Source organism: Plectrocnemia conspersa, unplaced genomic scaffold (genome assembly GCF_051122295.1).
Source record: "Plectrocnemia conspersa isolate PC_06_02 unplaced genomic scaffold, ASM5112229v1 ptg000003l, whole genome shotgun sequence".
NCBI classification, from domain to species: domain Eukaryota; kingdom Metazoa; phylum Arthropoda; class Insecta; order Trichoptera; family Polycentropodidae; genus Plectrocnemia; species Plectrocnemia conspersa.
In genome coordinates this window covers 31,063,553-31,080,193 of record NW_028277167.1, presented here as the reverse complement: position 1 = coordinate 31,080,193, position 16,641 = coordinate 31,063,553, and positions in this window count along the sequence as shown.

Here is a 16,641-nt window from a genome sequence, read left to right as displayed (position 1 = left end):
TAAATTTTTTTTTCAAAATGGCGGCTATCGTAAAAATTCAAAGTGTCATAACTTTGCTAAATCAAATCCTACTGAAAAATGTCGTATGCAAAAAGTGTTTGGAATTTTATTTTGCATATAAAAGAAATTTTTAATTATTTTTTTTTTAATAAAAACCGAGTCTTACCATATATTGACCGAGACCTCGAACGAGCTTTTATGCGACTCTGCATACAGTTAACGCTCGTATGAAGCTTCTATTTAAGAAATTGACTTGAATTTTTTATACCAAATAGAGCTTTCAACTATACTTACGATACTATACAAAAAAATTAAAAATTAAAAAATAAAAGTATTTTTTTTTCAAAACACGTTTAGTGTGATGAGTCGATCGACCCACCATACATACGCTCATAAGATTTTCAATATAGTTAAGGTCAGTGTGAGCTTATTTATACATATTTGAATTTCAAAATTTTGTGACAGTATAGAATTCTTAAGCATCCTGTGTATGTTTGTTAGCAAAATCCATTTTGTCAATTTTTTGCAAAATGGCGACAAGTATTAAAATTCAATCACTTATTACTCAGTAGTGTTCAATTTTGTCAAAAAGGTCTCTATACATGAAATGTTGAGAAGCCTAAAGCTCATCTAAGTAAAATATAAAAAATATATATTTTTGCTTGAAAACAAGCGATGTATCAGTTCGATCGTACCCCCATACTAGCCATTTTGAGACTTTCGGAAGAGTTAACGCTCTTAACTGCTTGGTTTCGAAGATTAAAATTTTAATTTTTAATATCGCATAGAACTAACGTGCAGCCCCTATACGTTATGTTTAAAAAAAATATATAAATTTTTTTTTCAAAATGGCGGCTATCGTAAAAATTCAAAGTGTCATAACTTTGCTAAATCAAATCCTACTGAAAAATGTCGTATGCAAAAAGTGTTTGGAATTTTATTTTGCATATAAAAGCAATTTTTTATTATTTTTTTTTTAATAAAAACCGAGTCTTACCATATATTGACCGAGACCTCGAACGAGCTTTTATGCGACTCTGCATACAGTTAACGCTCGTATGAAGCTTCTATTTAAGAAATTGACTTGAATTTTTTATACCAAATAGAGCTTTCAACTATACTTACGATACTATACAAAAAAATTAAAAATTAAAAAATAAAAGTATTTTTTTTTCAAAACACGTTTAGTGTGATGAGTCGATCGACCCACCATACATACGCTCATAAGATTTTCAATATAGTTAAGGTCAGTGTGAGCTTATTTATACATATTTGAATTTCAAAATTTTGTGACAGTATAGAATTCTTAAGCATCCTGTGTATGTTTGTTAGCAAAATCCATTTTGTCAATTTTTTGCAAAATGGCGACAAGTATTAAAATTCAATCACTTATTACTCAGTAGTGTTCAATTTTGTCAAAAAGGTCTCTATACATGAAATGTTGAGAAGCCTAAAGCTCATCTAAGTAAAATATAAAAAATATATATTTTTGCTTGAAAACAAGCGATGTATCAGTTCGATCGTACCCCCATACTAGCCATTTTGAGACTTTCGGAAGAGTTAACGCTCTTAACTGCTTGGTTTCGAAGATTAAAATTTTAATTTTTAATATCGCATAGAACTAACGTGCAGCCCCTATACGTTATGTTTAAAAAAAATATATAAAATTTTTTTTCAAAATGGCGGCTATCGTAAAAATTCAAAGTGTCATAACTTTGCTAAATCAAATCCTACTGAAAAATGTCGTATGCAAAAAGTGTTTGGAATTTTATTTTGCATATAAAAGCAATTTTTAATTATTTTTTTTTTAATAAAAACCGAGTCTTACCATATATTGACCGAGACCTCGAACGAGCTTTTATGCGACTCTGCATACAGTTAACGCTCGTATGAAGCTTCTATTTAAGAAATTGACTTGAATTTTTTATACCAAATAGAGCTTTCAACTATACTTACGATACTATACAAAAAAATTAAAAATTAAAAAATAAAAGTATTTTTTTTTCAAAACACGTTTAGTGTGATGAGTCGATCGACCCACCATACATACGCTCATAAGATTTTCAATATAGTTAAGGTCAGTGTGAGCTTATTTATACATATTTGAATTTCAAAATTTTGTGACAGTATAGAATTCTTAAGCATCCTGTGTATGTTTGTTAGCAAAATCCATTTTGTCAATTTTTTGCAAAATGGCGACAAGTATTAAAATTCAATCACTTATTACTCAGTAGTGTTCAATTTTGTCAAAAAGGTCTCTATACATGAAATGTTGAGAAGCCTAAAGCTCATCTAAGTAAAATATAAAAAATATATATTTTTGCTTGAAAACAAGCGATGTATCAGTTCGATCGTACCCCCATACTAGCCATTTTGAGACTTTCGGAAGAGTTAACGCTCTTAACTGCTTGGTTTCGAAGATTAAAATTTTAATTTTTAATATCGCATAGAACTAACGTGCAGCCCCTATACGTTATGTTTAAAAAAAATATAGAAAATTTTTTTTCAAAATGGCGGCTATCGTAAAAATTCAAAGTGTCATAACTTTGCTAAATCAAATCCTACTGAAAAATGTCGTATGCAAAAAGTGTTTGGAATTTTATTTTGCATATAAATGCAATTTTTAATTATTTTTTTTTAATAAAAACCGAGTCTTATCATATATTGACCGAGACCTCGAACGAGCTTTTATGCGACTCTGCATACAGTTAACGCTCGTATGAAGCTTCTATTTAAGAAATTGACTTGAATTTTTTATACCAAATAGAGCTTTCAACTATACTTACGATACTATACAAAAAAATTAAAAATTAAAAAATAAAAGTATTTTTTTTTCAAAACACGTTTAGTGTGATGAGTCGATCGACCCACCATACATACGCTCATAAGATTTTCAATATAGTTAAGGTCAGTGTGAGCTTATTTATACATATTTGAATTTCAAAATTTTGTGACAGTATAGAATTCTTAAGCATCCTGTGTATGTTTGTTAGCAAAATCCATTTTGTCAATTTTTTGCAAAATGGCGACAAGTATTAAAATTCAATCACTTATTACTCAGTAGTGTTCAATTTTGTCAAAAAGGTCTCTATACATGAAATGTTGAGAAGCCTAAAGCTCATCTGAGTAAAATATAAAAAATATATATTTTTGCTTGAAAACAAGCGATGTATCAGTTCGATCGTACCCCCATACTAGCCATTTTGAGACTTTCGGAAGAGTTAACGCTCTTAACTGCTTGGTTTCGAAGATTAAAATTTTAATTTTTAATATCGCATAGAACTAACGTGCAGCCCCTATACGTTATGTTTAAAAAAAATATATAAAATTTTTTTTCAAAATGGCGGCTATCGTAAAAATTCAAAGTGTCATAACTTTGCTAAATCAAATCCTACTGAAAAATGTCGTATGCAAAAAGTGTTTGGAATTTTATTTTGCATATAAAAGCAATTTTTAATTATTTTTTTTTTTATAAAAACCGAGTCTTACCATATATTGACCGAGACCTCGAACGAGCTTTTATGCGACTCTGCATACAGTTAACGCTCGTATGAAGCTTCTATTTAAGAAATTGACTTGAATTTTTTATACCAAATAGAGCTTTCAACTATACTTACGATACTATACAAAAAAATTAAAAATTAAAAAATAAAAGTATTTTTTTTTCAAAACACGTTTAGTGTGATGAGTCGATCGACCCACCATACATACGCTCATAAGATTTTCAATATAGTTAAGGTCAGTGTGAGCTTATTTATACATATTTGAATTTCAAAATTTTGTGACAGTATAGAATTCTTAAGCATTCTGTGTATGTTTGTTAGCAAAATCCATTTTGTCAATTTTTTGCAAAATGGCGACAAGTATTAAAATTCAATCACTTATTACTCAGTAGTGTTCAATTTTGTCAAAAAGGTCTTTATACATGAAATGTTGAGAAGCCTAAAGCTCATCTAAGTAAAATATAAAAAATATATATTTTTGCTTGAAAACAAGCGATGTATCAGTTCGATCGTACCCCCATACTAGCCATTTTGAGACTTTCGGAAGATTTAACGCTCTTAACTGCTTGGTTTCGAAGATTAAAATTTTAATTTTTAATATCGCATAGAACTAACGTGCAGCCCCTATACGTTATGTTTAAAAAAAATATATAAAATTTTTTTTCAAAATGGCGGCTATCGTAAAAATTCAAAGTGTCATAACTTTGCTCAATCAAATCCTACTCAAAAATGTCGTATGCAAAAAGTGTTTGGAATTTTATTTTGCATATAAAAGCAATTTTTAATTATTTTTTTTTTATTAAAAACCGAGTCTTACCATATATTGACCGAGACCTCGAACGAGCTTTTATGCGACTCTGCATACAGTTAACGCTCGTATGAAGCTTCTATTTAAGAAATTGACTTGAATTTTTTATACCAAATAGAGCTTTCAACTATACTTACGATACTATACAAAAAAATTAAAAATTAAAAAATAAAAGTATTTTTTTTTCAAAACACGTTTAGTGTGATGAGTCGATCGACCCACCATACATACGCTCATAAGATTTTCAATATAGTTAAGGTCAGTGTGAGCTTATTTATACATATTTGAATTTCAAAATTTTGTGACAGTATAGAATTCTTAAGCATCCTGTGTATGTTTGTTAGCAAAATCCATTTTGTCAATTTTTTGCAAAATGGCGACAAGTATTAAAATTCAATCACTTATTACTCAGTAGTGTTCAATTTTGTCAAAAAGGTCTCTATACATGAAATGTTGAGAAGCCTAAAGCTCATCTAAGTAAAATATAAAAAATATATATTTTTGCTTGAAAACAAGCGATGTATCAGTTCGATCGTACCCCCATACTAGCCATTTTGAGACTTTCGGAAGAGTTAACGCTCTTAACTGCTTGGTTTCGAAGATTAAAATTTTAATTTTTAATATCGCATAGAACTAACGTGCAGCCCCTATACGTTATGTTTAAAAAAAATATATAAAATTTTTTTTCAAAATGGCGGCTATCGTAAAAATTCAAAGTGTCATAACTTTGCTAAATCAAATCCTACTGAAAAATGTCGTATGCAAAAAGTGTTTGGAATTTTATTTTGCATATAAAAGCAATTTTTAATTATTTTTTTTTTAATAAAAACCGAGTCTTACCATATATTGACCGAGACCTCGAACGAGCTTTTATGCGACTCTGCATACAGTTAACGCTCGTATGAAGCTTCTATTTAAGAAATTGACTTGAATTTTTTATACCAAATAGAGCTTTCAACTATACTTACGATACTATACAAAAAAATTAAAAATTAAAAAATAAAAGTATTTTTTTTTCAAAACACGTTTAGTGTGATGAGTCGATCGACCCACCATACATACGCTCATAAGATTTTCAATATAGTTAAGGTCAGTGTGAGCTTATTTATACATATTTGAATTTCAAAATTTTGTGACAGTATAGAATTCTTAAGCATCCTGTGTATGTTTGTTAGCAAAATCCATTTTGTCAATTTTTTGCAAAATGGCGACAAGTATTAAAATTCAATCACTTATTACTCAGTAGTGTTCAATTTTGTCAAAAAGGTCTCTATACATGAAATGTTGAGAAGCCTAAAGCTCATCTAAGTAAAATATAAAAAATATATATTTTTGCTTGAAAACAAGCGATGTATCAGTTTGATCGTACCCCCATACTAGCCATTTTGAGACTTTCGGAAGAGTTAACGCTCTTAACTGCTTGGTTTCGAAGATTAAAATTTTAATTTTTAATATCGCATAGAACTAACGTGCAGCCCCTATACGTTATGTTTAAAAAAAATATATAAAATTTATTTTCAAAATGGCGGCTATCGTAAAAATTGAAAGTGTCATAACTTTGCTAAATCAAATCCTACTGAAAAATGTCGTATGCAAAAAGTGTTTGGAATTTTATTTTGCATATAAAAGCAATTTTTAATTATTTTTTTTTTAATAAAAACCGAGTCTTACCATATATTGACCGAGACCTCGAACGAGCTTTTATGCGACTCTGCATACAGTTAACGCTCGTATGAAGCTTCTATTTAAGAAATTGACTTGAATTTTTTATACCAAATAGAGCTTTCAACTATACTTACGATACTATACAAAAAAATTAAAAATTAAAAAATAAAAGTATTTTTTTTTCAAAACACGTTTAGTGTGATGAGTCGATCGACCCACCATACATACGCTCATAAGATTTTCAATATAGTTAAGGTCAGTGTGAGCTTATTTATACATATTTGAATTTCAAAATTTTGTGACAGTATAGAATTCTTAAGCATCCTGTGTATGTTTGTTAGCAAAATCCATTTTGTCAATTTTTTGCAAAATGGCGACAAGTATTAAAATTCAATCACTTATTACTCAGTAGTGTTCAATTTTGTCAAAAAGGTCTCTATACATGAAATGTTGAGAAGCCTAAAGCTCATCTAAGTAAAATATAAAAAATATATATTTTTGCTTGAAAACAAGCGATGTATCAGTTCGATCGTACCCCCATACTAGCCATTTTGAGACTTTCGGAAGAGTTAACGCTCTTAACTGCTTGGTTTCGAAGATTAAAATTTTAATTTTTAATATCGCATAGAACTAACGTGCAGCCCCTATACGTTATGTTTAAAAAAAATATATAAATTTTTTTTTCAAAATGGCGGCTATCGTAAAAATTCAAAGTGTCATAACTTTGCTAAATCAAATCCTACTGAAAAATGTCGTATGCAAAAAGTGTTTGGAATTTTATTTTGCATATAAAAGAAATTTTTAATTATTTTTTTTTTAATAAAAACCGAGTCTTACCATATATTGACCGAGACCTCGAACGAGCTTTTATGCGACTCTGCATACAGTTAACGCTCGTATGAAGCTTCTATTTAAGAAATTGACTTGAATTTTTTATACCAAATAGAGCTTTCAACTATACTTACGATACTATACAAAAAAATTAAAAATTAAAAAATAAAAGTATTTTTTTTTCAAAACACGTTTAGTGTGATGAGTCGATCGACCCACCATACATACGCTCATAAGATTTTCAATATAGTTAAGGTCAGTGTGAGCTTATTTATACATATTTGAATTTCAAAATTTTGTGACAGTATAGAATTCTTAAGCATCCTGTGTATGTTTGTTAGCAAAATCCATTTTGTCAATTTTTTGCAAAATGGCGACAAGTATTAAAATTCAATCACTTATTACTCAGTAGTGTTCAATTTTGTCAAAAAGGTCTCTATACATGAAATGTTGAGAAGCCTAAAGCTCATCTAAGTAAAATATAAAAAATATATATTTTTGCTTGAAAACAAGCGATGTATCAGTTCGATCGTACCCCCATACTAGCCATTTTGAGACTTTCGGAAGAGTTAACGCTCTTAACTGCTTGGTTTCGAAGATTAAAATTTTAATTTTTAATATCGCATAGAACTAACGTGCAGCCCCTATACGTTATGTTTAAAAAAAATATATAAATTTTTTTTTCAAAATGGCGGCTATCGTAAAAATTCAAAGTGTCATAACTTTGCTAAATCAAATCCTACTGAAAAATGTCGTATGCAAAAAGTGTTTGGAATTTTATTTTGCATATAAAAGCAATTTTTTATTATTTTTTTTTTAATAAAAACCGAGTCTTACCATATATTGACCGAGACCTCGAACGAGCTTTTATGCGACTCTGCATACAGTTAACGCTCGTATGAAGCTTCTATTTAAGAAATTGACTTGAATTTTTTATACCAAATAGAGCTTTCAACTATACTTACGATACTATACAAAAAAATTAAAAATTAAAAAATAAAAGTATTTTTTTTTCAAAACACGTTTAGTGTGATGAGTCGATCGACCCACCATACATACGCTCATAAGATTTTCAATATAGTTAAGGTCAGTGTGAGCTTATTTATACATATTTGAATTTCAAAATTTTGTGACAGTATAGAATTCTTAAGCATCCTGTGTATGTTTGTTAGCAAAATCCATTTTGTCAATTTTTTGCAAAATGGCGACAAGTATTAAAATTCAATCACTTATTACTCAGTAGTGTTCAATTTTGTCAAAAATGGTCTCTATACATAAAATGTTAAGAAGCCTAAAGCTCATCTAAGTAAAATATAAAAAATATATATTTTTGCTTGAAAACAAGCGATGTATCAGTTCGATCGTACCCCCATACTAGCCATTTTGAGACTTTCGGAAGAGTTAACGCTCTTAACTGCTTGGTTTCGAAGATTAAAATTTTAATTTTTAATATCGCATAGAACTAACGTGCAGCCCCTATACGTTATGTTTAAAAAAAATATATAATTTTTTTTTTCAAAATGGCGGCTATCGTAAAAATTCAAAGTGTCATAACTTTGCTAAATCAAATCCTACTGAAAAATGTTGTATGCAAAAAGTGTTTGGAATTTTATTTTGCATATAAAAGCAATTTTTAATTATTTTTTTTTTAATAAAAACCGAGTCTTACCATATATTGACCGAGACCTCGAACGAGCTTTTATGCGACTCTGCATACAGTTAACGCTCGTATGAAGCTTCTATTTAAGAAATTGACTTGAATTTTTTATACCAAATAGAGCTTTCAACTATACTTACGATATCATACAAAAAAATTAAAAATTAAAAAATAAAAGTATTTTTTTTTCAAAACACGTTTAGTGTGATGAGTCGATCGACCCACCATACATACGCTCATAAGATTTTCAATATAGTTAAGGTCAGTGTGAGCTTATTTATACATATTTGAATTTCAAAATTTTGTGACAGTATAGAATTCTTAAGCATCCTGTGTATGTTTGTTAGCAAAATCCATTTTGTCAATTTTTTGCAAAATGGCGACAAGTATTAAAATTCAATCACTTATTACTCAGTAGTGTTCAATTTTGTCAAAAAGGTCTGTATACATGAAATGTTGAGAAGCCTAAAGCTCATCTAAGTAAAATATAAAAAATATATATTTTTGCTTGAAAACAAGCGATGTATCAGTTCGATCGTACCCCCATACTAGCCATTTTGAGACTTTCGGAAGAGTTAACGCTCTTAACTGCTTGGTTTCGAAGATTAAAATTTTAATTTTTAATATCGCATAGAACTAACGTGCAGCCCCTATACGTTATGTTTAAAAAAAATATATAAATTTTTTTTTCAAAATGGCGGCTATCGTAAAAATTCAAAGTGTCATAACTTTGCTAAATCAAATCCTACTGAAAAATGTCGTATGCAAAAAGTGTTTGGAATTTTATTTTGCATATAAAAGAAATTTTTAATTATTTTTTTTTTAATAAAAACCGAGTCTTACCATATATTGACCGAGACCTCGAACGAGCTTTTATGCGACTCTGCATACAGTTAACGCTCGTATGAAGCTTCTATTTAAGAAATTGACTTGAATTTTTTATACCAAATAGAGCTTTCAACTATACTTACGATACTATACAAAAAAATTAAAAATTAAAAAATAAAAGTATTTTTTTTTCAAAACACGTTTAGTGTGATGAGTCGATCGACCCACCATACATACGCTCATAAGATTTTCAATATAGTTAAGGTCAGTGTGAGCTTATTTATACATATTTGAATTTCAAAATTTTGTGACAGTATAGAATTCTTAAGCATCCTGTGTATGTTTGTTAGCAAAATCCATTTTGTCAATTTTTTGCAAAATGGCGACAAGTATTAAAATTCAATCACTTATTACTCAGTAGTGTTCAATTTTGTCAAAAAGGTCTCTATACATGAAATGTTGAGAAGCCTAAAGCTCATCTAAGTAAAATATAAAAAATATATATTTTTGCTTGAAAACAAGCGATGTATCAGTTCGATCGTACCCCCATACTAGCCATTTTGAGACTTTCGGAAGAGTTAACGCTCTTAACTGCTTGGTTTCGAAGATTAAAATTTTAATTTTTAATATCGCATAGAACTAACGTGCAGCCCCTATACGTTATGTTTAAAAAAAATATATAAATTTTTTTTTCAAAATGGCGGCTATCGTAAAAATTCAAAGTGTCATAACTTTGCTAAATCAAATCCTACTGAAAAATGTCGTATGCAAAAAGTGTTTGGAATTTTATTTTGCATATAAAAGCAATTTTTTATTATTTTTTTTTTAATAAAAACCGAGTCTTACCATATATTGACCGAGACCTCGAACGAGCTTTTATGCGACTCTGCATACAGTTAACGCTCGTATGAAGCTTCTATTTAAGAAATTGACTTGAATTTTTTATACCAAATAGAGCTTTCAACTATACTTACGATACTATACAAAAAAATTAAAAATTAAAAAATAAAAGTATTTTTTTTTCAAAACACGTTTAGTGTGATGAGTCGATCGACCCACCATACATACGCTCATAAGATTTTCAATATAGTTAAGGTCAGTGTGAGCTTATTTATACATATTTGAATTTCAAAATTTTGTGACAGTATAGAATTCTTAAGCATCCTGTGTATGTTTGTTAGCAAAATCCATTTTGTCAATTTTTTGCAAAATGGCGACAAGTATTAAAATTCAATCACTTATTACTCAGTAGTGTTCAATTTTGTCAAAAAGGTCTGTATACATGAAATGTTGAGAAGCCTAAAGCTCATCTAAGTAAAATATAAAAAATATATATTTTTGCTTGAAAACAAGCGATGTATCAGTTCGATCGTACCCCCATACTAGCCATTTTGAGACTTTCGGAAGAGTTAACGCTCTTAACTGCTTGGTTTCGAAGATTAAAATTTTAATTTTTAATATCGCATAGAACTAACGTGCAGCCCCTATACGTTATGTTTAAAAAAAATATATAAATTTTTTTTTCAAAATGGCGGCTATCGTAAAAATTCAAAGTGTCATAACTTTGCTAAATCAAATCCTACTGAAAAATGTCGTATGCAAAAAGTGTTTGGAATTTTATTTTGCATATAAAAGCAATTTTTAATTATTTTTTTTTTAATAAAAACCGAGTCTTACCATATATTGACCGAGACCTCGAACGAGCTTTTATGCGACTCTGCATACAGTTAACGCTCGTATGAAGCTTCTATTTAAGAAATTGACTTGAATTTTTTATACCAAATAGAGCTTTCAACTATACTTACGATACTATACAAAAAAATTAAAAATTAAAAAATAAAAGTATTTTTTTTTCAAAACACGTTTAGTGTGATGAGTCGATCGACCCACCATACATACGCTCATAAGATTTTCAATATAGTTAAGGTCAGTGTGAGCTTATTTATACATATTTGAATTTCAAAATTTTGTGACAGTATAGAATTCTTAAGCATCCTGTGTATGTTTGTTAGCAAAATCCATTTTGTCAATTTTTTGCAAAATGGCGACAAGTATTAAAATTCAATCACTTATTACTCAGTAGTGTTCAATTTTGTCAAAAAGGTCTCTATACATGAAATGTTGAGAAGCCTAAAGCTCATCTAAGTAAAATATAAAAAATATATATTTTTGCTTGAAAACAAGCGATGTATCAGTTCGATCGTACCCCCATACTAGCCATTTTGAGACTTTCGGAAGAGTTAACGCTCTTAACTGCTTGGTTTCGAAGATTAAAATTTTAATTTTTAATATCGCATAGAACTAACGTGCAGCCCCTATACGTTATGTTTAAAAAAAATATATAAAATTTTTTTTCAAAATGGCGGCTATCGTAAAAATTCAAAGTGTCATAACTTTGCTAAATCAAATCCTACTGAAAAATGTCGTATGCAAAAAGTGTTTGGAATTTTATTTTGCATATAAAAGCAATTTTTAATTATTTTTTTTTTAATAAAAACCGAGTCTTACCATATATTGACCGAGACCTCGAACGAGCTTTTATGCGACTCTGCATACAGTTAACGCTCGTATGAAGCTTCTATTTAAGAAATTGACTTGAATTTTTTATACCAAATAGAGCTTTCAACTATACTTACGATACTATACAAAAAAATTAAAAATTAAAAAATAAAAGTATTTTTTTTTCAAAACACGTTTAGTGTGATGAGTCGATCGACCCACCATACATACGCTCATAAGATTTTCAATATAGTTAAGGTCAGTGTGAGCTTATTTATACATATTTGAATTTCAAAATTTTGTGACAGTATAGAATTCTTAAGCATCCTGTGTATGTTTGTTAGCAAAATCCATTTTGTCAATTTTTTGCAAAATGGCGACAAGTATTAAAATTCAATCACTTATTACTCAGTAGTGTTCAATTTTGTCAAAAAGGTCTCTATACATGAAATGTTGAGAAGCCTAAAGCTCATCTAAGTAAAATATAAAAAATATATATTTTTGCTTGAAAACAAGCGATGTATCAGTTCGATCGTACCCCCATACTAGCCATTTTGAGACTTTCGGAAGAGTTAACGCTCTTAACTGCTTGGTTTCGAAGATTAAAATTTTAATTTTTAATATCGCATAGAACTAACGTGCAGCCCCTATACGTTATGTTTAAAAAAAATATATAAAATTTTTTTTCAAAATGGCGGCTATCGTAAAAATTCAAAGTGTCATAACTTTGCTAAATCAAATCCTACTGAAAAATGTCGTATGCAAAAAGTGTTTGGAATTTTATTTTGCATATAAAAGCAATTTTTAATTATTTTTTTTTTAATAAAAACCGAGTCTTACCATATATTGACCGAGACCTCGAACGAGCTTTTATGCGACTCTGCATACAGTTAACGCTCGTATGAAGCTTCTATTTAAGAAATTGACTTGAATTTTTTATACCAAATAGAGCTTTCAACTATACTTACGATACTGTACAAAAAAATTAAAAATTAAAAAATAAAAGTATTTTTTTTTCAAAACACGTTTAGTGTGATGAGTCGATCGACCCACCATACATACGCTCATAAGATTTTCAATATAGTTAAGGTCAGTGTGAGCTTATTTATACATATTTGAATTTCAAAATTTTGTGACAGTATAGAATTCTTAAGCATCCTGTGTATGTTTGTTAGCAAAATCCATTTTGTCAATTTTTTGCAAAATGGCGACAAGTATTAAAATTCAATCACTTATTACTCAGTAGTGTTCAATTTTGTCAAAAAGGTCTCTATACATGAAATGTTGAGAAGCCTAAAGCTCATCTAAGTAAAATATAAAAAATATATATTTTTGCTTGAAAACAAGCGATGTATCAGTTCGATCGTACCCCATACTAGCCATTTTGAGACTTTCGGAAGAGTTAACGCTCTTAACTGCTTGGTTTCGAAGATTAAAATTTTAATTTTTAATTACGCATAGAACTAACGTGCAGCCCCTATACGTTATGTTTAAAAAAAATATATAAAATTTTTTTTCAAAATGGCGGCTATCGTAAAAATTCAAAGTGTCATAACTTTGCTAAATCAAATCCTACTGAAAAATGTCGTATGCAAAAAGTGTTTGGAATTTTATTTTGCATATAAAAGCAATTTTTAATTATTTTTTTTTTAATAAAAACCGAGTCTTACCATATATTGACCGAGACCTCGAACGAGCTTTTATGCGACTCTGCATACAGTTAACGCTCGTATGAAGCTTCTATTTAAGAAATTGACTTGAATTTTTTATACCAAATAGAGCTTTCAATTATACTTACGATACTATACAAAAAAATTAAAAATTAAAAAATAAAAGTATTTTTTTTTCAAAACACGTTTAGTGTGATGAGTCGATCGACCCACCATACATACGCTCATAAGATTTTCAATATAGTTAAGGTCAGTGTGAGCTTATTTATACATATTTGAATTTCAAAATTTTGTGACAGTATAGAATTCTTAAGCATCCTGTGTATGTTTGTTAGCAAAATCCATTTTGTCAATTTTTTGCAAAATGGCGACAAGTATTAAAATTCAATCACTTATTACTCAGTAGTGTTCAATTTTGTCAAAAAGGTCTCTGTACATGAAATGTTGAGAAGCCTAAAGCTCATCTAAGTAAAATATAAAAAATATATATTTTTGCTTGAAAACAAGCGATGTATCAGTTCGATCGTACCCCCATACTAGCCATTTTGAGACTTTCGGAAGAGTTAACGCTCTTAACTGCTTGGTTTCGAAGATTAAAATTTTAATTTTTAATATCGCATAGAACTAACGTGCAGCCCCTATACGTTATGTTTAAAAAAAATATAGAAAATTTTTTTTCAAAATGGCGGCTATCGTAAAAATTCAAAGTGTCATAACTTTGCTAAATCAAATCCTACTGAAAAATGTCGTATGCAAAAAGTGTTTGGAATTTTATTTTGCATATAAATGCAATTTTTAATTATTTTTTTTTAATAAAAACCGAGTCTTATCATATATTGACCGAGACCTCGAACGAGCTTTTATGCGACTCTGCATACAGTTAACGCTCGTATGAAGCTTCTATTTAAGAAATTGACTTGAATTTTTTATACCAAATAGAGCTTTCAACTATACTTACGATACTATACAAAAAAATTAAAAATTAAAAAATAAAAGTATTTTTTTTTCAAAACACGTTTAGTGTGATGAGTCGATCGACCCACCATACATACGCTCATAAGATTTTCAATATAGTTAAGGTCAGTGTGAGCTTATTTATACATATTTGAATTTCAAAATTTTGTGACAGTATAGAATTCTTAAGCATCCTGTGTATGTTTGTTAGCAAAATCCATTTTGTCAATTTTTTGCAAAATGGCGACAAGTATTAAAATTCAATCACTTATTACTCAGTAGTGTTCAATTTTGTCAAAAAGGTCTCTATACATGAAATGTTGAGAAGCCTAAAGCTCATCTGAGTAAAATATAAAAAATATATATTTTTGCTTGAAAACAAGCGATGTATCAGTTCGATCGTACCCCCATACTAGCCATTTTGAGACTTTCGGAAGAGTTAACGCTCTTAACTGCTTGGTTTCGAAGATTAAAATATTAATTTTTAATATCGCATAGAACTAACGTGCAGCCCCTATACGTTATGTTTAAAAAAAATATATAAAATTTTTTTTCAAAATGGCGGCTATCGTAAAAATTCAAAGTGTCATAACTTTGCTAAATCAAATCCTACTGAAAAATGTCGTATGCAAAAAGTGTTTGGAATTTTATTTTGCATATAAAAGCAATTTTTAATTATTTTTTTTTTTATAAAAACCGAGTCTTACCATATATTGACCGAGACCTCGAACGAGCTTTTATGCGACTCTGCATACAGTTAACGCTCGTATGAAGCTTCTATTTAAGAAATTGACTTGAATTTTTTATACCAAATAGAGCTTTCAACTATACTTACGATACTATACAAAAAAATTAAAAATTAAAAAATAAAAGTATTTTTTTTTCAAAACACGTTTAGTGTGATGAGTCGATCGACCCACCATACATACGCTCATAAGATTTTCAATATAGTTAAGGTCAGTGTGAGCTTATTTATACATATTTGAATTTCAAAATTTTGTGACAGTATAGAATTCTTAAGCATTCTGTGTATGTTTGTTAGCAAAATCCATTTTGTCAATTTTTTGCAAAATGGCGACAAGTATTAAAATTCAATCACTTATTACTCAGTAGTGTTCAATTTTGTCAAAAAGGTCTTTATACATGAAATGTTGAGAAGCCTAAAGCTCATCTAAGTAAAATATAAAAAATATATATTTTTGCTTGAAAACAAGCGATGTATCAGTTCGATCGTACCCCCATACTAGCCATTTTGAGACTTTCGGAAGATTTAACGCTCTTAACTGCTTGGTTTCGAAGATTAAAATTTTAATTTTTAATATCGCATAGAACTAACGTGCAGCCCCTATACGTTATGTTTAAAAAAAATATATAAAATTTTTTTTCAAAATGGCGGCTATCGTAAAAATTCAAAGTGTCATAACTTTGCTCAATCAAATCCTACTCAAAAATGTCGTATGCAAAAAGTGTTTGGAATTTTATTTTGCATATAAAAGCAATTTTTAATTATTTTTTTTTTATTAAAAACCGAGTCTTACCATATATTGACCGAGACCTCGAACGAGCTTTTATGCGACTCTGCATACAGTTAACGCTCGTATGAAGCTTCTATTTAAGAAATTGACTTGAATTTTTTATACCAAATAGAGCTTTCAACTATACTTACGATACTATACAAAAAAATTAAAAATTAAAAAATAAAAGTATTTTTTTTTCAAAACACGTTTAGTGTGATGAGTCGATCGACCCACCATACATACGCTCATAAGATTTTCAATATAGTTAAGGTCAGTGTGAGCTTATTTATACATATTTGAATTTCAAAATTTTGTGACAGTATAGAATTCTTAAGCATCCTGTGTATGTTTGTTAGCAAAATCCATTTTGTCAATTTTTTGCAAAATGGCGACAAGTATTAAAATTCAATCACTTATTACTCAGTAGTGTTCAATTTTGTCAAAAAGGTCTCTATACATGAAATGTTGAGAAGCCTAAAGCTCATCTAAGTAAAATATAAAAAATATATATTTTTGCTTGAAAACAAGCGATGTATCAGTTCGATCGTACCCCCATACTAGCCATTTTGAGACTTTCGGAAGAGTTAACGCTCTTAACTGCTTGGTTTCGAAGATTAAAATTTTAATTTTTAATATCGCATAGAACTAACGTGCAGCCCCTATACGTTATGTTTAAAAAAAATATATAAAATTTTTTTTCAAAATGGCG